Source organism: Thermobia domestica, chromosome 14, assembly GCF_964235325.1.
Source record: "Thermobia domestica chromosome 14, izTheDome1.hap1.1, whole genome shotgun sequence".
In the NCBI taxonomy this organism is placed as follows: Eukaryota; Metazoa; Arthropoda; class Insecta; order Zygentoma; family Lepismatidae; genus Thermobia; species Thermobia domestica.
In genome coordinates, this window is record NC_137467.1 from 157,050,553 (window position 1) to 157,071,376 (window position 20,824).

Here is a 20,824-nt window from a genome sequence, read left to right on the forward strand (position 1 = left end):
CTAGAAAAATAAACTCAACGGTAATTGATGACTTATAATGCTGTCTATGTTTCTTATTTGCTACTTTTTAAATAATATTTCTATTTATTTTATAAACCTTACATAAATTATTACAAAATAAACAAGTCATTACAAAATAAATATAAACATTATTTAAAAAGTAGTAAATAAGAAACATAGACAGCATGATAAGTCATCAATTACCGTTGAGTTTATTTTTCTAGTCGCTGCGTTTACCTAGATTTTTGAGTAATTCAAATTCTGGTCACACTGTAATTTCTAAGGATAGCAACACTAAAAATTCTTCCGCTTCGTATTTTCGGGTGTAGAATAACATTATCTATTATTGTGGTAAGTTACATTTTATTACCTCTTTCCACTTACGAGAAACGGCCAAAAGAAAAATTATTAGTTTTTCAAAAATATTTAGTAGTCTGCAGCCTTAAGTGTTGTTTCCGAACACCCTGCCTAGTATATATTGGATATCATATGCGATCTGAATTGTACATTGAAATGTACGATCCTGAAAACTTAAAAACTTCAGTAATTAGATGCCACGGAAATGGCGCATATTTTATCCGCATGTATACGTTGCCGAATTCTAACTCTGCTTGATTAACTTCAAATTCGAGACATTCTGGCAAAACATGGAACAAGCTGTGAATATCAGTACTGTCAGCTCTACAAATATTTCAATACAATACGAAAAATAAAAATAGCACATAGGAATGATATTCCATAGGTGCAACAATTTTCCTCAAAGAGTGAGCTTACTAATTATGAAAATAAACTCCACATTACACAAACGGAAATAACGCGTTCCTTACAATCGATATGTACGAAAATTTTTCAAACTCATCACAACTGACCGAAAACCAATATCAGTGAAGTTAAGAAGCATGTTTGTTATCTGAGAAAACTACAGGTGTAAGTGGAGTTCTATATACACGAATAGGAAATTACGAAATCGTTGGCGTCGTTCCTATCGATTTCTGTACGTCAAATAACAGTTCTTGTTATTTTGGAACATTTAACCTACTTTTTACAATGTCACATTTACCTGAATTCCAGCTCTTAGTAAAATGTCAGAATATTTATAAAGGAAAAGTATTTATGAGAAACATTCTTTGCTTTTATGCGAGCATTTCATCTTTCTCTGTAATTATCAAGCGGAAATACTAACTGTAAGAGCGAATAAATAATTACGGAAATCGTACCAATATTTATCGTCCTTGAGACTATCCCCCTGAACGAATCCCCATTCTAAACTTGCAACGGAATCTCCGGCTAGTCAACTGATTAGTATGCTCCTTTCCGGCAGCCCTCCCTGCTGGTTTAGTGACTAATGTGTGAGACTTTGGCGAATGTGGTCCTGGGTTAGATTCCCGGTGGGAGATTAACACTTTGCCTCCTAGGTTTTTATACTCGTAGCATATTCCAGCTTCCTGTCACTTAGTGCATTTTCAAAATATGTGTATTAGGTAGTAAAAAAAAAAAAAAAAAAAAGGTAGGCACGCGAAATTTACATACTTTATTCTAACACGAATAAGCATTTATTAGTATTGTTCGGCGAAATTATGTTGTTGGGTTATTAGTAGTACCGAGCAAGATTGAGGCATCATTAGGTTGCATTTTGCATTAATAATTTACCCCCAAGTTCTGGCCGGGCTTAGAATCGAGTGTTAAAATTAACAAAACAAACAAACCCTTTCCAGTGATCGCGAAGGGCGTTGAGAATCACTGATAGAGCGTTCAACTCAAATGCGTAGGAATGCGCATGAGACGAAATGAGATATATTTTTCGATTCGAAATTAGAAACGAGACATACCTTTCGCGGCACTTTTTCGAGAAGAAACAGCCTCAAATCTTGTCTCGTGCGCATCCCTACAAATGAATAAGGTTCTAGATTCTATTCTCGGTTATGGTTCGATCCCAGCTCGCACCAAGTTAACTTTGTGGTGGACAAACACCGTATGCGTGGGTTTTCTCGGGGTTCTCCCGTTTCCTCCTACTTTCTTCATTTCACTATTTCATTCATTTCTCATGATCACCATCTCCTTTAGCCCACACGGCATAACCAACCATGGGACTAAAATTTTCATTTCATTTTTCTATTCTCGGTCATGAGTTAGTTATTATCAGTTGAAGTTGAGCGTTCCTTTTCAGCACCGGGGCGATATGAAAGTGCACCTATATTTTAAAGCGCAATCTACAACAATGTAATGCGTTTAAATGTCAAGTTTCTCCACCGAGAATCAAATCTGGGATAGTTTGCATCAAAGGCACGTGTTCTCGTGCTCGCTTGCACCCACGGGCTTTCACGAAATTCTCTAATTTCTCTTGTCTTTTTCGTCATACGAAAAAAAAAAATAAATAAAATAAATGAAGACATAAGTTTATGTCTTTTAGGCCAAAGAAGAAGATGGTTAATTAAAGTGAATTACTATGACATAACTAGTAGAGTAGAACTGTGGCAAGGAACGGAAGATCTTCCCAAAAAATCCCACGGAGACAATGTTATCAATAACAAACAACCATGCATGGACTGGGACCAAACTAGTGACCTTTCGCCCCACAGATAAACGTTCTATCACTAAGCAACTGTGCTTTCCAAGATAATGAAGCAAAACTAGATGGAAAGAAATTAAAGAAGTATTGGTTTCGTGCAAAATTTTGTTTAAATTTGATATAGGTGTGACAGTAACCACTAAAAAACCTGACATACTGCCCAAGGAAGGAATGGGACAGAGCAATTCTAAATGTTTTTAGTTTTTCAATTATTATTCTATTTAGTTCATCTATTACTTTAAATTATTCATTTCTCCCAACTACCCTTATATACAGACAAGAACACTTGGGTGGTCCAAAGTCGAAAGATTGCATGGAGTCTGGACTGGATGAAAAAATGCAAATCTTTCACTTTAAAGTCCCACGATTATGTTCGTTGGGCTAAGGGAGACGGTGATTAAGGCAAATGAATAATGATGGAAGAATTTATGGAATGAGATGTGGGAGGAAACGGGAGTATCCTGAGAAAACCCATGGATACGATGCTGTCCACTACATGATTACTTGGACGGGAATCGAACCAGGGACCCCGCGCACCAGAGGTACGCGCTCTATCACTGAGCCATCGTGCCCCCTCCGGACTGGATGAAATTCGAGAGTGCGCCCATGGCGCACACAAAAATACAAGTATATTGTTTAAAATGTTATGGAGTTCCATGGGATATTGTTCAGAGCAGTAGATCCTCATTGGTGCACCCCTGCGTGCAGGTGAACTATAGAGTACTACTTTCTGCACTTACGGCATTAAAAAAAAGAGAAAAAACTCAATCCAATCAACATTAAGGAAAATAAAATGCCTAAAGCGTGATTCATAACAAACTTCTATCTACATGTAAACAGAAAACATACCTTACGCATGTTATTCTTATGAAAACTATTGTTCGCTTCTTTTAACAACCTAAGTGAATGCCTGGCTGAAATCCAAACATTTCCCTATCCCCATCCTCTTTTTTCTACAAGAAATGTTAGTACAATGAATTATTGCAAAAATAATGAACAAGTTAGTTGATATTCGATCTCTCAACACATAGAAGCAATATTTACTGCGGATAGATTGCTAACACAATAACTGAAAAGATATTGTATCCACCGGACAATATGTAATTCTATCCAGATGACTAATATCAGAAGAATTAGATTCCACATATAGAATGCGTACATGTCATTTTATACAACGCTATAATGTCATCAATAAAATATAGTAAGAACAAATTCCTTTTTCCAACAATCTTCTTCCGGTATTAAGGTGGATCACCAGCCGGAAGTCAGTACATATCTTATTTCATTGCCTTAATTACTGCGCAATGAAACGTCACATATTATAAATATTGCACTATAAGATCGAGTAATGTTTCAGCTACAACACAAGACAATGATTCATTTCGTTGTGTCCCCTGGTATCGAAAAATGTAACAAATAAAAGAAAATATTTGATTAGTTTTACAATGAGCACACAAGATGGCACTTGCTGTTAGATCTTACTAGAAGTGCTCCGCTTTATGAAATATTTAATTGTATGCATAAAGTATTTTAAAGTAACAATCTTATCACAATATAGACATATTGTTGACCGTTTCTCGTGTTATGTTTCATATTTTATTTAAATATTAATTTACATTTAAGGAAATATGTTTTGAGACGAAACTTGCGCAAAACGCCATAATGCGTTGTTGCCAAATTTGTACATTTACTGTAGTAGTCACAATAAGAAAATTCCTGGATTGTAGCGTTGCAGTTAGAGAAGCGTGATTGCGGTAAGGGTCGAAAACTAATTTCTCTGGTAAGTATCCAAGCAGAATTCCATGATTACTAACTTCATTATCTTGGCAGTAAAAACGCGACACTATCTGGCAACGCCGCAATATTCGATCAACGTTTAGCATTGCACCAAGAACACCTAGTGATCCACCTTAATTAATCGGAGTCCACACAGCATAACTATTCCTATCTTCCACCACCCCTTGATAGGACTGGCTATGTTTATCTTTTAAGTCAGCATATCTCAAACTGTAATCCGCGGACCACAATTGGTAGTCGACGTATTTTGCCGGTCCTGTTAAATTGAGCATAGTCAAAATAAATAAATAAATAAATAAATAAATAAATAAATAAATAAATAAAATTCAAGTGAACTGCGATTCACATCTACTACAGTTGAGAATATGAAACTGTATAATTAAGACTGTGATTTATAAACCCATTCTAATAGTACATATAGATGTGTTATTTATAAAATATTTTTGGCAGTTTTTTATTACTGAAAACATGTAATAGTGACAGTGTAAACCACGTGAAAAAGTTTGGTTTCATTTTTGGTAAACTATTTAAAAGCTAAAAGGGTTAAGTATAGCATTTAACTTCAAATTAAATAAAATATAATTTAAGACGAATGCATATTTGAAATTAGAAAATATTTAAGTCTTTACTGATAAGTTAGTACTTTGCATTCTAAGCATTATACTAGCCCGTTAGTCTCAACAGCACTGCAAGTAACCTATGAAGCAAGGATGTTATCCATAGTTACTCCCATTCGAATCAGTGTTGCCAATGTGGAGGTGAAGTCATTAAATCTAGGGGTTACACTTTCAGAAAAGCGACCAAAAATATATTTTCGATTAGTGACTATTTTTTATGATTTTTAAATGACAGTTTGGCGACTTACTTATAAATCTAGGAACTTTTGTGTTGCGAACAACTTTTTTTTTTAATTATTATTATTATAATCAAGCACATTTAGCTCGAATTAGTTTAGATATATATTTGTTTTCCTTTTGTTTATTTGGATCAGTGCAAGCGTCGAAGAACTGGGAAAGTACGCAACATACAACTCCAGAATCCCACTTTGATTGTTTTTACCTCTTGCTCTCTATCAAAGACCAACTCCAACCGTTAATGCCTTTAGTTTGCAGAGCTTTTGTTTAGAGGTAGAAATAATACATTACCAACAGCAAGCTAATTATTCGTAGAAAACTGAAGTGAGTGTATGATTTATTCTTTGTAAACTTTTAGTTTTGATCGTTTTTCTAAACTCATTTTTTATTTTGTTGAAGTGAAATTGATCATAAAGTATAATATATATTTGACTAAAAAGGAAATTATTGTTAGTCGTATTTAATTGCTGCTGCTGATGATGATGATGATTTTTAGTTTAACGTCCTGTTCAGCAGCGAGGCTACCTAGGTATACGAAACATGGATTTACTGATTAACGTGGAATCCGAACCACATGAGCTCCCGCCGCGAATCGATCCCGGGTCTCCCCCGTTTTTACATCGTAGATATGATTAAGACTTGAAACTGCCAGATTATATCTATCTATCTATATACTAGCTGAGATGCCCGCCCTTCGTACGCGGAGAAAAGGAGAACATTTTTCCATATTTCTGTGAACCTCCCTCCCCGTGACGCCCCTAGAAGTAAATGCCATCGAGTGTTGCACCATTTATCTCAGCGACAACTATAGATGTGACACTAATGTTGGTTATTTTTGATTTTTTTACATGTGCCTCTGAAACCCCCTTGCCACGCCCCTAATTCAAAATTTGAAAAAAAAAGAAAGAAAAAATAAAATAAAATCATTAAGTTTTACGTCCCACGGTTATGCCGGTGAGGCTAAAGGAGACGGAGATGATGGGTGATGAATGAAATGGTGGAATGAAGAAAGTGGGAGGAGACGGGAGAACCCCGAGAAAACCAACGAGCACGGCTTTTGTCCACCACAAAGTCCACACGGCGCGAGCTGGGATCGAACCAGGGACCCCAAGCACCGGAGGTGAACGCTCTACCACTGAGCCACCGCGCCCCCCGCAAAAGAAGAAAAAAAAACGCTTCGTCTTCCATTCGAGCCTGGGACAAGATACCCATGCCCACAATTTGGTAACTACGTCCATTCGTCTGGCCCCCAGCAGGCACGTAGCCAGGATTTTTCAATAGGGGGGGGTCCGTGACGAAATGTGTATATCACACTAGGGGCTCGATCATTCTAAACTATTTTACTGGCAACATATATTCGTTCGTTTAGCCAGGATTTCGTAATGGCGGGGGGGAAGGGGGAGGGAAGGCCTGACATGAAATACTGTGGTTACACACCAGGGGATCGATCAATCTAAACTATTTTACTGGCAACGCACCCATATTGGTTGTTTAGGACAATAAAATGAGGATATGTTAGTAAGTATTTTAATCAGAAAAACTGTGATGAAATCTTGAGTAAAAGAATATAAAAAGTATTGAAAAAGATATAGTTTTCCGAGGTCATCCGAACTCGGTTCTACTTGTCTTCTTCTTTTTCTTATCTTCGTTTAATGCTGTCAAGGATAGCAACGAGATCTCTTTCGGGAGTAAATGCATGCTATAAAATGGATTAGTGTTGCCCCGAAATTCAAATTGACTCATATTATTGGTGATTCTGGGGATTTCTTAAGTTCTATCTGAGAGTCTATCTTATTGAACCGGTTTATCGATCGTCATTTGTAGTTCATAGGATTAACATGGAGATAGATGGAATTCGGAATGTTTCGTTACGCTTGATGTAGATTTATATTTTTGACGCTGATTCATCTTTTTCTCGTATCTTTTGTTTCATCTTTCCTTAATATTTACATTTCTGGATCCGAAGGGGGGGGTCCGGACCCCCCGGACCCACCCCTTGGCTACGTGCCTGCCCCCAGGCGAGATACAGACACACACACAAACAATATATGTGTAATGAGAGAGAGAGAGAGAGAGAGAGAGAGAGAGAGAAGATACAGAATTCGGAAAGAAATAGAGGGTGGCTCAAAAGTAGGTATACACTCCTGCATTGATCAAGTATTAACATTCTAGCTTATAGGTTTATTTCCTTTGGTTGTTCCGAGCTTAAGGTATAAGTAAACAGATATTAAGAACAAATAATACAGAAACTAAGTCTGCCTGATGGTTAACAATAAGAAATAATATAAAATGCAACGAGCCGATCTGTACGGGACTGTCTACCTACTTTGGCCACCCTGTATTTTAGCGCCATTTCACCCAAAATTGGAGTAATTTCACTTTCCATTTAGTGACTTTTGTGTCACCGTTTTGGCAACACTGATTGGAATGCATGAGGAATCGATTTTTCATTGTCCGTATCTTCGGACCAACTGGATGATCACTTCCATCAACCAACTCGATTCCTATCTTTGACCCCCCACTTCTTGGCCAAAATTGTTGAAGTAGTTCCTGAGATTGTGACTCTCTCGGACGGACACACTCAGTATGGCCTCCAACTAGAAACTGAACTCTGGACTTCAAACTAGTTGATATCTTGAGTGTTTTATTATTTCAACATCTAAGTTCACTATGTATTCATAATTGTACAGAAAATATTATATATAAATTAATTTAGAACCAATCTTATCACTGAAATATCAGAGATATTACCTGTCATTCATACAGATGTTTTTCTAATTTATCAAGATTACTACTTCGTTATATTTTAATTTACAAAATAATTAAGATAGCTTATCGGTCATTAACAGGTTTCTATCTGTATAGCTATTTGACACTGATAGTTGAAGTAAATTGTACCCAAAATGTATTACGCGTGAGAGAAAAACAGTTTGGCCAACGCGTCCCACAATATACTGCTACGACATAGATTTGTTCGAAATCATCATTATCAAGTCATTACCATTAATATCAAAATTAGAAGCTGCAATATCTAATACACTGCTAAGGATATTGGAGCTGATAACTTATTTTGATTTTACTTCATGCGGCTTCCATAAGTACTCTACACTTTTTAATATTCATTGATTCCTCAACTGCTTTCATATTACTGTTCCTTTTTGTCATCAAATAATAATAATAAAAATAAAATCTCAAGTAATATGAAACATCTGATTTTCGTTACGGGGTATTTTGCACAGAATCATACTTTTTTTTTTTTTTTTTTTTATAAGGGAGCGTTCTGGTATGGGCCGATTTGGCTTGAGCTATTATTCCTCCACTAAGTTATTCCATTCTTTTCTATATCCACATTCCGAAGATCTTAAGAGTCTTCATCCCGGCGAAATTAAAATACCGCTAATTTTACAGAAATTATGTGATATCTTCAAATAGATAAAAGATAATCGAAATGTGGAACAAGAGCGCCCTAGACAATATTATTTTACATGAGAAACCGTTATCACGACCTACTTATCTGCTTTCGATTTCGAACCATTTTGAAAATAGGCATTTATTTTCGCGTTTCTAAACAACTGAAAACGGAAAGCCACTAGATGACTTGTGATAATGGTACCTCACGCAAAATAATATTGTTTAGGCCGCTCTTGTTCCATATTTCAATTATCTTTTATCTATTTGAAGATATCACATAATTACTGTAAAATTAGCGGTATTTTAATTTCGCCGGGATGAAGACTCTCAAGTTGTTTCCCAATGCAGTTCATGTTTCTGTTCCGTATATAGTAATGCAAGACACGAAACAATCGAAGAGCATCTCTCTTTTTCATGCTTTATTCAGTTAAGAAGCATGAAAAAAATGCCAAAATACACAAACTGTACAAATGTAAGTTCTTCTTACATCAGGGTCGCTATTGTCCAAATTTTAAACGCTACTGTGAACGTATATGTAAATGAAATGCAATCTTCCAGTTTAACATCCCACGTTTATGATTTTTAGAATAAGGGAGACGCATGATTAAAGCAAATGAATGTTGATGGGAAAATCAGTAGAATAACAATGTGGGAGGAAACGGTAGTGCCTCCGAGAAAACCCACGGACAAGATGTTGTACACTACAAACTTATCTGGACGGGGAACGAACCAGGGACCCTACGCACCAGATTATAAACGTGTGAATGTAATAATAATAATAAAAAAAAGAGGTTTAGACGAAATGTTTGATTCATGTTTGTTTTTCGAGATGTATCACATAGGGTAATCGAATGTCAATAGCTGCTATTACTTCAGTGTCCAGAAAGAAAGATCTAATCTCTATGGAAGGGAGTAATGGTCAATGGAAAAGTGACGAACGAAACATATTCGCCTTATATGTGAAAATTGTTCATTCTAGCTTTGGAACCACGTATAACTTACATTAAAAAAAAAAAAAAATCTAATGAAAGCAAACACTTCTCATTACCAACCTGTTTACAGTTTCGACAATATATCATTGCTATAATATAGGCCTATAATTGCATTATATCTGATTGAAATAATGATACATTGCCGAAACTGTAACTAATAGTAACTCTTTTTGCTTGAGTCAATTTTTATTTTATTTAACTCGTCTCTATTTATGGTCGTTGATAGATCCGACCTTTTCCGGTAGCAAAAACAAGATAAGAGCGTCGCTTAAAGTTGACCCATTAGCCACGCTTAAAATGTAACCTATGATTTAACTTACATCTTACCCCTCTCTGCTGATCTAATGGTTGAGTTGGGCACCTTTGGTTTATGTGGTCCCGGGTTTGATTCCCTGCGGGTGTTTGAAATTTGAACGGATTACTGTAGTTTGAATTTCACTTGAAGTAGTAGGTCCACGTCTCGTACAGTTTAGTGCTGAAAAGAGACGCTAAGCTTCAATAAACAATCGAATAGCCAAGCAACCTATATATATATTCATAGGTCGGGGGGTAAAAAGCTATAATTCGATTAGTAGTTGGCACTCAATCCCTAAGCAATTTTATGACTTTTCATCGCTCTCCACGTCCTTGTTCCTTAAGAGACCTCATCACTGCGAAATTAAAATACCGCTAATTTTACAATAATTATGTGATATCTTCAAATAGATAAAAGATAATCGAAAAGTGGAACAAGATCTCCCTACGACTCATTTATCTGCTTTAGACTTCCAGCCATTTAGAAAATCGGCATTTATTTTCGCGTTTGTAAATAACTGCAAACGGAAAGCTACTAGGTGACTCGTGATAACGGTACCTCATGCAAAATAACATCGTCTAGGGAGGTCTTGATCCACTTTTTGATTATCTTTTATCTATTTGAAGATATCACATAATTATTGTAAAATTAGCGGTGTTTTAATTTCGTAGTGATAGGGACTCTTAATTGCCATTTCATTTTGAAAAGAACTAATGCTATGGGAAGGGAAAGAAAACATTGGAATGGAAAGCCTCCTAGGGAAAGATTTGATTTGATTCATCGAAGATGAGACGGGATACCACAGGGAATCAAACCCGGAACCACGCACGTGAGCCACTTGATCATGAAGAAACGGGAAAATATTTGTCAGTTTCCTTCCATTATTTCTTCTTTAATTTATTTCCACACAACAACAACTCTTCTTAACAAGCGGGAAGGGAGAATGTTATTATCGCTAAATTATCTGTGATACACCCAATTCATCTGTTAATTTATGGTCTCTTATCACTTTCTTCAGCATGCTTCAGCCTTTATTGTAACGTCAGACTGTTGACTTATTCTCTCAGCAAATTTATGGCATCTTATTTCTTTAATATGGATGGTATACTTGTAAATTCTTCCGTTAAATAGAGATTAATCTATTGGGAGTGGATATTTAAAGAAAACAAAATTGAAAAACTAAAGGTAGGTTCCAACCTTTCCGACATTCTGAATAGAATTTTCTAGAGTCTAATGTAGCCGAACATAAGATGTTCAGTATTGTAAGAAAATTACTATAGATACTTGAAATAGTGGGAGGGATAACCAGCCCAATATAGAGCTCAAAGCACTGACCACGCAACTACAAACCAGCTGGCTGGCCACTGTCTTCCGTAGCTTGTAGTACCGTCAGGGGTTTTCCTCCTTCCCAATTGCCAGAGAAAATACTAGAATCTTACGATAAAGATCATGGCAGTCTCCTTTTCTTTCTACAGAATATATCCTTTTCAACCTATGGCCTTTCGTCTATATCTATGACTTTAAATGAAGAGACTACATGAAGATCCCATCGGGGCGAGCGGTCCCGGGTTCGATTCCCGGTGGGGATACTCGGTCGAAAAAGTGTAAAAAGCTTTTTCAGACTAGCCATTCTGAATGAGGTTTTCTTCATTCACACCAGGCAAATGCTGGGGTGGTACCTAACTTATAGGTCCCAGGTCGCTTCCTTCCTTCCTCCCATTTCCCCGGATAATGTGCTCGCCGAGGGACGTCATATGTGACGGGCTAAATGGCTATAGATGCTGAAAGCCCATAAATCTCAATCCTAAATCCTAATTACATGGAAATCTAAGCAAATATAGCCTAATCTTCACTTACGATCAACAAAATTGACAAACGAAAAACATGTACGTCCTTCGTCAAAAATTAAATAACCATGTAATGTTACATTATCTACAAAGTTTTATCAAATTCAATCTTTAGTTTCTATGAATGGTAAGATAATGGTGAAAACAGGGAAACTCGAAATGATGTTAAAACTGATAATTAATAAACTGGCACTGCCATAGCTTCGATTCACTGTTTCTAAGTAAGATTGCAAACGAACTATAGCCATTAATTTTATGCTAAAGTTAAGATAAATACAATGATCAACCAAGCAACTGCACGATGCTTCAGCAGCAAGTCTTGAAGAAAAATGCATCGGGGTCCTTAATGTGAATTTGTTTATGCACTGTTCTCTTGCTACAAACACTGATTGAAAAACTGTCTGTAATAAGTGAAATTTCAGAGATGATGTCCCTTTCCCTTCATCCTCAAGTTTGCAGCAGTAGCGAGAGCCTGCTAAGAGCAACATTTCTTTGTCGTGAAATAATTTGTATATTTTAATCATATACGTATAACTGGACATTTGAGTGTTAAGTCTGTTTTACCTACAAAAACGAAAGTGATTTTTAAAAAGGATTTCATAACGTAATCACCAAAGCTCACCGGATTTTTTGATAAACAACCTTTACGTGTTATCTCGCACTGACATATAGAATAATAGTCCAAACAAAACACACAAAGCATAGGCCTACATAAAATGCATTTGTACTCATCTGAATCGCATTAATTTCCAACAATCATAATCTTTTCTGTCCACAAACACACACACACTATCACATCACCTTCTCAGACATGTTTTCACTTTCTTTCAAATTCTATTCCGAAATATTAATTGAAACAAAAACAAAGAAACACTTAAAAACAACGTAGCATTTCTTTCTTTAAGTGAAATTGAACACACAACATTTATATTTTAAAAAAAAAGAAAAAAAGTAAACCCGTTATTGAGAGAGCGAAACTACAAAAAAAGAAACTGGACTTGCCTGATTGCAAGAAAAAAACACTAAATTCCGGACGGAGAACACGAGCAATTCACCACTACACCTTCCAGCATGTTCGTATGAAACCGACTAGCTACGCCCGGCAGAATACATTTCCTTCGGGAAGTCTCGGCATCCACACTGACGTTTCAGTGACGTCATAAAATGAGATCGGAGCGCACCGAGTAAAAGCACCTGCAAGTAGAAGGAAAAACCAAATTTTAAAAAAAATAAGAAAAAGTAACAATAATTCATTCGTCTACTATGAATCACGTACCCTATACTTACATCATTTTCCAGGTGCAATGGGTAATCGTTAAATTCTAAGAATTCTAAAACAAAGACATTTGAAAAACAGAGAACTCTCACAAGCTCACTAAATCTCATCAGTAGCGAATATAGGTCATCTAACTAAGCATATTGACTTTAGTGTATGATCTCAAAGGTCGGCCTGTCGTGGCTCGACATAAAAACAATTCTTTGCATACACTACACTCATCATCTGACTGCGAAAATGCAAATAGGATGAAGGAAAGGAAGGGATGGGGGAATAGAGAAAACACAATATTTTACAATTTCATTGAAATATTGGCAAAATTATAGTAAAATCGATATTCCATTTGCGTTTCAGCGCTATTTATTTACAGTACAGATATTAAGAGCCCCCTTCCTCAAAGAACTCCTGAGTAACGAAGTACAGGTTGTAAGCGGCGTATTTGATGAAAATGAAATGAAATGAAATCTTTCACTTTAAGGGTCTTCACTAGAGCGAAATTAAACTACCGCTAATTTTAGAGTTTTTCTGTAATATCTTCAAAACAAATAAAGGGCGATTCTCAGCGTTACGCACGGGACATTCGTACACAAAAACTGTTTTTTTAAACAAAAATGTATTTTCAAATAAAATAAAAAGTATGTCACAATTAGGGGGAAAATATTAAGTGCATAGTTAAATAAAATGAAACACACAAAACAGTTACAAATTTGAGTTATAAGCCAAAATTAAGCGTTACGCACGGGACTCAGACAAAAAGCTCTTTTGACAATGTCAATTTCATTGGATATTCTTTGCGATTTATGGCAGCATTTTCATTTTATATGCCGTCACTTATGTTCTACATTCATTCTCCTTACTGTCCATTATATTTTTCAATTGGAAAATAAAATTTAATTAGCTTTACATTATGTTTTCTTTTTCGACTCACCGTTACGCACGGGACGTTACGCACGGGACAGAAAAGTAACCATGCATTTGTTTGGTTGTTCTAAGACTGTTATTATGCAATACCCTTACTAAAGAGATTGATATTTTAAGATTAACACTTGGACATTAACAAGCATTAAAAATTTGCATCCATAATTTAATTTAAATGAATTAAATTGCATTCCAAAGTATCAAAGTCGAACTTTGCTAATCAACTCGCTTAGTGTTATTATCATGTCTTTGGGGTATTTGTCTGAGTGCTGATTGATGTCGTTCAAACCACATAATGTTGTTCAACTGTTGTGCTGCTCGATCCTCTGCGGTACCTACCAAACGTTGAGTCGTTTGAACGCTGCCATTGTCAGATGAAATGCAGGAAAGTGAATTGAACGGAGACGGTTGGTTTTTGGTTATTTGGTATTATTATTGTTACTTCACAATGAAGATTTGCTTTAATGTGAGTTTTTTAAGTAAGTAATATGGATTCACAGCCAAGTAACTCTGTTCCAAGAAATATTCTCAGAAATGAACTAAATCGATCAACAAAAGCAATGAGTGACACTGAATGGACTAGAAAATATAGACTTAAACATAGGAACAAAGTGAGACTGAAAAATAAAGTGAGATGCAGCGTTATAGGCAAGTTAAAGGATTAACTCTTTTCCTCTCAGGTTCCTTTTGCGAAACTCATTCCGCATTGTTTCGTTGTTGACCATTTAGAAGAGGAAAACACACTAAAATGTGAAGAACAAGGTTATTCCCGTTAGATTGGTTCAAGAAAAACGAAAAGAGTGCAGTGTACAGAATGATATATTCATCAAGTGATGAGAGCGACATTAATTCAGACTACAACTTTGAAGACGATGTTCATAATTATATTCGAACCCGCCAACTGTCGAGCTCAGAATGGGCAATATTAGAGCAGGTGTATTTCTCCTAGTGAAATTTCATTGGGGTTCTTCCAAAAATAGGATTAAACATCGGTATGTATGTGTGTCTGAAAGTGATGTAGAAGAAAATACGAACATATAGAGTAACAAATCTGAAATGCATGGACAACAGTTGTACAAGGTTTTGTTTTGATGAAAAGAACAGATCTTATGTCTCATTCGATCAAGTTTTAAATATACTTCAAGCACCTAATTTGTTGATAAAGGATGAAAGAATATACTATAAAGTTTCAGAACCAATAGCCGTTTTTGTAAAGAACTAAAGAGTTTTAAAGCGAATCCATTTGCTCCCTACAAGACTGTCAAACCAACTTAGATACCTGCCTTTCTAATGAAAAGAAAAAATGTGATTTATCATGATAATTTGTTTTTAAAACTCGTGGTAAATGTTTCTATGTAACTTAACGTAGACGTTTTTGTTAGTTATGTTTGGTTTAGCTTCTCTCAGCAAATTCATGTTTCTTTGAGTTAATATAAGAGTTTATTGTTCATTGTTTAACCTCAATAACAATAAACATGTATTGAAATCTTAGTAACTTAATTTTATTCACTTCCTTGCATAAATCTGTAAATGTCCCTGCGTAACGTTACGCACGGGACAACATTTCTATACCTCATGAAATAAATAAGGAGGATAGTAAACACATTTAATAAGTACCACTAACAAGCTAATAATAATTCTACTTTGGGCCAAAAGTTTCAATACTTTATCTTCTATAATTACAAAGCAAACACGAAAAATACATGTTTTCCGTTACGCACGGGACAGCAAAACATGACATGAGAAAACTACGATTTTTGCCTACCAGAACCAAACATTAATTAAAACAAAATTATCAAATTTTTGCCAAAGGTCCACTTCATATTTTTTGCTATTGTTCATATAATTACAGATTTAGAATTTAGTTTGAAAATTATTTGAAAATTGGGATATGTGAACAGCACTGAGCATGGTGTAGAACAGTTAAAGTTTATATGGTCAAAACCTAGTAAATATATTTTACAAAAAGATTTTAAATGTGTCAGTACGTAGTTACACTATTTCTTAATAGAAAAACATAAACATCATAGTTTCAAATTAATTTTGAAAATTTACTGACAATGGACCACTTGCCAGAGAATCGCCCTAAAAGTATTCAAAAAGCAGAAACGTGTTGAAGTAGACAATACGATTTTGCATGTGATACCGTTATCACAACTCATCTATCTGCTTTCGATTTGCAACTGTAGATAGATTTAGCATTTTTTGCGGGTTTTGTAAATAGTGGCATACCAAAAGCAGATAGATGAATTGTGGTAAAGGTATCACATGCAAAATCGTATTGTCTACTTCACCACGTTTCTGCTTTTTGAATATTTTTATTTGTTTTGAAGATATTACAGAAAAAACTGTAAAATTAGCGGTAGTTTAATCTCGCTGTAGTGAAGATCCTTAACGTCCCACATTTTTGCTCTTTGGACTAAGGAAGATGATGATTAAAGCAAGTAATGATAAAAGAATTGGTGGAAGGAAACGGGAGTACCCTGAGAAAATCCACGGACATTATGATGTCTACCACAAACTTACCTAACCGGGGTCGAACCACGGACCCCAGGCACCAGAGATAAATTCTGTACCACTGAGCCACCGTCCCCCCTTAATGAACTTGATGTTCTTTGTGGTTTTGGGTTCTAATTTTGGTCGGAACATTGAGTCAGTTCCTTCATTAAACTGTTACAGACCAGAGACGGGCAATTTTCCAAATCTTCTATTCTTGAAATCAATATTTGCGCTCGCTCAAATAATATTTACACCAGCCCTATCAAATGCACATTATTACAAACAAAATTGTCCAAAATGACCAATTGAGATATATTCCAGCTCACTGTGCTTAACAAAACGATAAGGCTGAGTGTATATAGCCCTATGTACTGGAAAATATTCAACATAAATATGTCAAGGTCCACTTGTAAGCCAGAAATGAAATATTTCAGTTTAACGTTTCACGATTATGCCCGTTAGGTTAAGGGAGACGATTATTAAGACAAGTAAAAGATGATGGAAGAATTGGTGGAATGAGAAAGTGGAGGAGACAGGAGTACCCAAAGAAAATCCACGGACACGACCTTGTCCACCACAAACTTATACTTGGCCGCGTATCGAACCAGGGAAAAAATGAAATGAAATCTTTGAGTTTTACATCCCACGATTATGCTGGCAAGGCTAAAGGAGACGGTGATGATGAGAAAGGAATGAAATGGTGGAATGAAGAAGGTGGGAGGAAACTGGAGAACCTCGAGAAAACCCACGCACACGGTGTTTGTCCACCACAAAGTTCACTTGGCGGAGGCTGGGATCGAAACCGGGAACTCAAGCACCAGAGGTAAGTGCTATACCACTAAGCCACCGTGCCTCCCTACTTCTACGGCAGGTTTGGTCAACATCGGATGAATTTTGTACACAGTGTATGATATATATTCGGTTCACGTGGCCACGGGTAAGATTTCGGTAGGGTACAATTGAACGACCACAGTGGTTCGGGTTCAACTATAATCAGTAGGTCCACGTCTCCTTTAGCCTAGCAGGCATAACCGTGGGACGTTAAACTAAATCAAACCAAACGATATATACTGTCATTGACGTCTTAACTCCTTCGAGGCGGGGTGTGGTATATACACAATCAGTCGCTCGTTCCGCTGTGTAGTATATCAACAAATGGACGATGTATTTTAACAGCCTAATTAGAGCTTTTAATCTGTCAAATATGTGACTCAATATCCAATCAATGGCTTGAATGGTGCCCTTGTTTTGCGTCTCTTAAGACAGCCGTCCCTAAAAGGGAAAACAAATGACGAAAAGTAAAGCAATAAAGAAGTTGTATGGCTGCAATACATTTCAAACGTGAAAAGCTTACAATGTAATTCAGAAAGCCTATTTATCAATTTCATTACTAGTCGACTTTTAATGCCAAGAGGAAGCGTTTGTATCCTCGACTAGTACCTTCCTTAGCGAAAATTTTGAAGTTAGGCAACCCAAAACATTAACTGATAAATTGGGTTGCATAACTTGTTGCTTTCGCAAATAAGCAAGATGTACTGAAAACAATGAAAATATTACACACAAATACAAAGTTATTAATTGTTGGTATTTCCTTTTTAGAATCGACACTGTTATAGACATAATTCAGAGCACATTATTGTTGAAAAACTTAAAAAAGAAGAAGAAGAAGAAGAAGAAGAAGAAGAAGAAGAAGAAGAAGCATCAACGTTCAAAATGTTGGTTATCATGTTTTACGTGAATGGAAATATACTGCACAACATTACCTGAAATGAATATTTCAACAGAATCATCGAGATAGGCATGTTCATTGCTCTTGTCAGCTTCAAGCTGTTATAGAATTTAGCATAGAAGGGAGGCACGCATTGCAGACAGTCTTGCACGTCCTGAAATTTGCTTGCATAGATTGGGCATGGTAAATACAACACACACAAAGTCATTTCTGGAGAAATATCATGTATCTCACAAATATCATCTGTACATAGTCGTATATATTAGCTTTTTTCTTTGTTCATAACATTTGCTTCATCAATGTCACTCCTCTATCAACGACCCAATACAACTTTCAGTTCGTACCCATATGGTGTGCACGTAAAAGCTGACAACCAACAGACACAAGCATTCAGCTCAGATTTATTGTTTACAATATTCATAATCACTTATCTGGCTCTCAACATTCTACTCAAATGAGCTACTTTCATCGGGTACATAATTCGGAACAACGTCACTGTCGTCACTAAAGTCCAGAATCTAAAATGTGCTTCCATGTCTTCTGAAACATCACCGGGTGCAGCATGCGACACAACTCTTTCCGCCATCTTGATGTGGCTTCCCAGGTTTTACTTGCAGGGTGATGTGAGTTGCATGAATTAGCTCATGCCTTTCTTCCTCCTTCCGTCAACCGAATGAGCTTCTTGTACCATTCGCCACCACCAGGAATGTCATGCAGAACAAGGATCTTGTGATTACTCAATTTTGACAGGAATGTGGGTTATCGCGTTTTACTCCCGAGCCGCTCAATTAACTACTGGCCCCGATCAAATTTAATACTCACGACTATCTTCAACAAGTTCAAATTTCTTACAGGAAAGTAAAAGTGACATGAATAAGTCATGAAAGCAAGCTTTATTTCCCTAAAAAAAAAAAAAAACAACCCTACCAAAACAATAGAATAAGTTCGCTTTTCTCGTAGCTCAATCTGAACTGGTGAGACCGGAAGTTTTCAGACAAGGACTGAAAACAATGATTTAACAGTTGTAATACCATTTTAATCAAATGAAAAAAAGTTTTTGATACACGTCTCTTTCTTTCTCTCTCTCGCACACACACACACACACACACACACATATATATATATATATATATATATATATATATATATATTCCTGATAAGCATGTATTCTTATGAAAATTAAGATAAAAGTTACTTGCGGAAGAAGGAAAACATGCAAGCGAAAAACAGACTTAACTAAATAAGAAAAGGTCAAGGTCGCCAATATTTCCTGCGACCTCTTGGAATTTTAACGTTTGATAATAATCAGTGGAACGACTTTATTTTTTCTACCTCACACACATTTTGGGGTGAATGTACTCTACGTTCACATTTAAAAACAAGTGAGTTTCGTTCCATATCGGGAAACTACCGTAAACTTTTAAACTATGCAAATTCAATACTAAAACACGAAGTACAGTGTTCGGTACATAACGGACACCAATGGGATATAATGATTTGTTCGTAAATGCGAGGTGTCCGTTTAAGGACAGGCTATACAAATTTAGATTGTTCACAGCTCATGCAGTAATTGTAAGCAGTTTACAGTAAATACATTGGTTATACACGTGAATATAGGCGACTATTAAAATATACAGTCAGTGTTCCAATTCTACGGGGAATGAGAAGGAAATCCCCCTCTCAAAACAAAACAAAAATGGCTGAAAAATGAAATCTTTAAGTTTTACGTCCCACGGTATGTCAGCTAGGATAAAGGAGACAGTGATTACGAGAAATGAAAGAAATGGTGGAATGAAGAAAGTGGAAACGGCGAGGAAACAGGAGAACCCTGAGGAAACCTACGTACACAGTGTTCGTCCACCACAAAGCTTACTTGGCGCGAGCTGGAATCGAGCCCGTGTCTCCCAACGCCAACGGCGAATACACTAACCGCTTAGCCACGAAGGAGCTTCCAAAAATGGTTGGAGATGTATTAACATGTGGTGTAGTGCAAAATAAGTTTGTGTGATTATTTTCTTCTATAAAATATCTTAATTAGCTTACTGACTTTTAGAAGTCATGCCAATAAGAACATGCAACATTACTGAATACTGCAGCTGTAGACAGAACTAACTAATTATGACAGATTATGAATATCTTGGGGAAGAATCTGCAATGGTTGTCTGGTTTGTAATCCTGTAGACTCTGCTTTCTGATTGGAAATTTGCTTTCAACTGCTGGATCAGTTGAAGATACATTTTCAAATCGCAGCAAGTATTTTCTACTTTAAATGACCTTAGAACAGTTCTTGTCCGTTATGAAGATGTTACTAAAACGTTGCGAGTAAAAGAAGGCTGTCCATATCTAAGTATGTCCACAAAAGGGAGACTTCTTTCTCATAATCTCTCTTTACATTAAAAAAAAAAAAAAAAAAAAAAAAAGTTCTCATTGATTGATTAGTCAATGCGCAGGCCAAACCGCTTAATCTAGAAATCTCAAATTTGGACAGGGCATAGGATTATGGTATGTAAGGTCCCTTTAAGGAAGGGTTGTTGGAAATTCGACGCGGAAGGGAGAAAAGAGGCGGCAATTATTGTTTTAAAATGACCATATCTCGCAATCTCTGAATATTAGTCATGAAATTTGGTATATTAGTAT

The 20,824-nt window shown here is 36.2% G+C and overlaps 1 protein-coding gene across 3 annotated transcripts in view; it reads right to left on the bottom strand.

The window, feature by feature from the left end:
- Positions 1 to 20,824, bottom strand: part of ZnT63C (solute carrier family 30 member 1) — a 281,272-nt gene that overhangs the window by 155,931 nt on the left and 104,517 nt on the right. For all 3 annotated transcript variants that reach the window (XM_081739115.1, XM_081739113.1, XM_081739114.1), the window contains exon 2: positions 12,768 to 12,959. The gene's annotated coding sequence lies outside the window, so the exon portion shown is untranslated. The remainder of the gene's footprint in view (positions 1 to 12,767; positions 12,960 to 20,824) is intronic.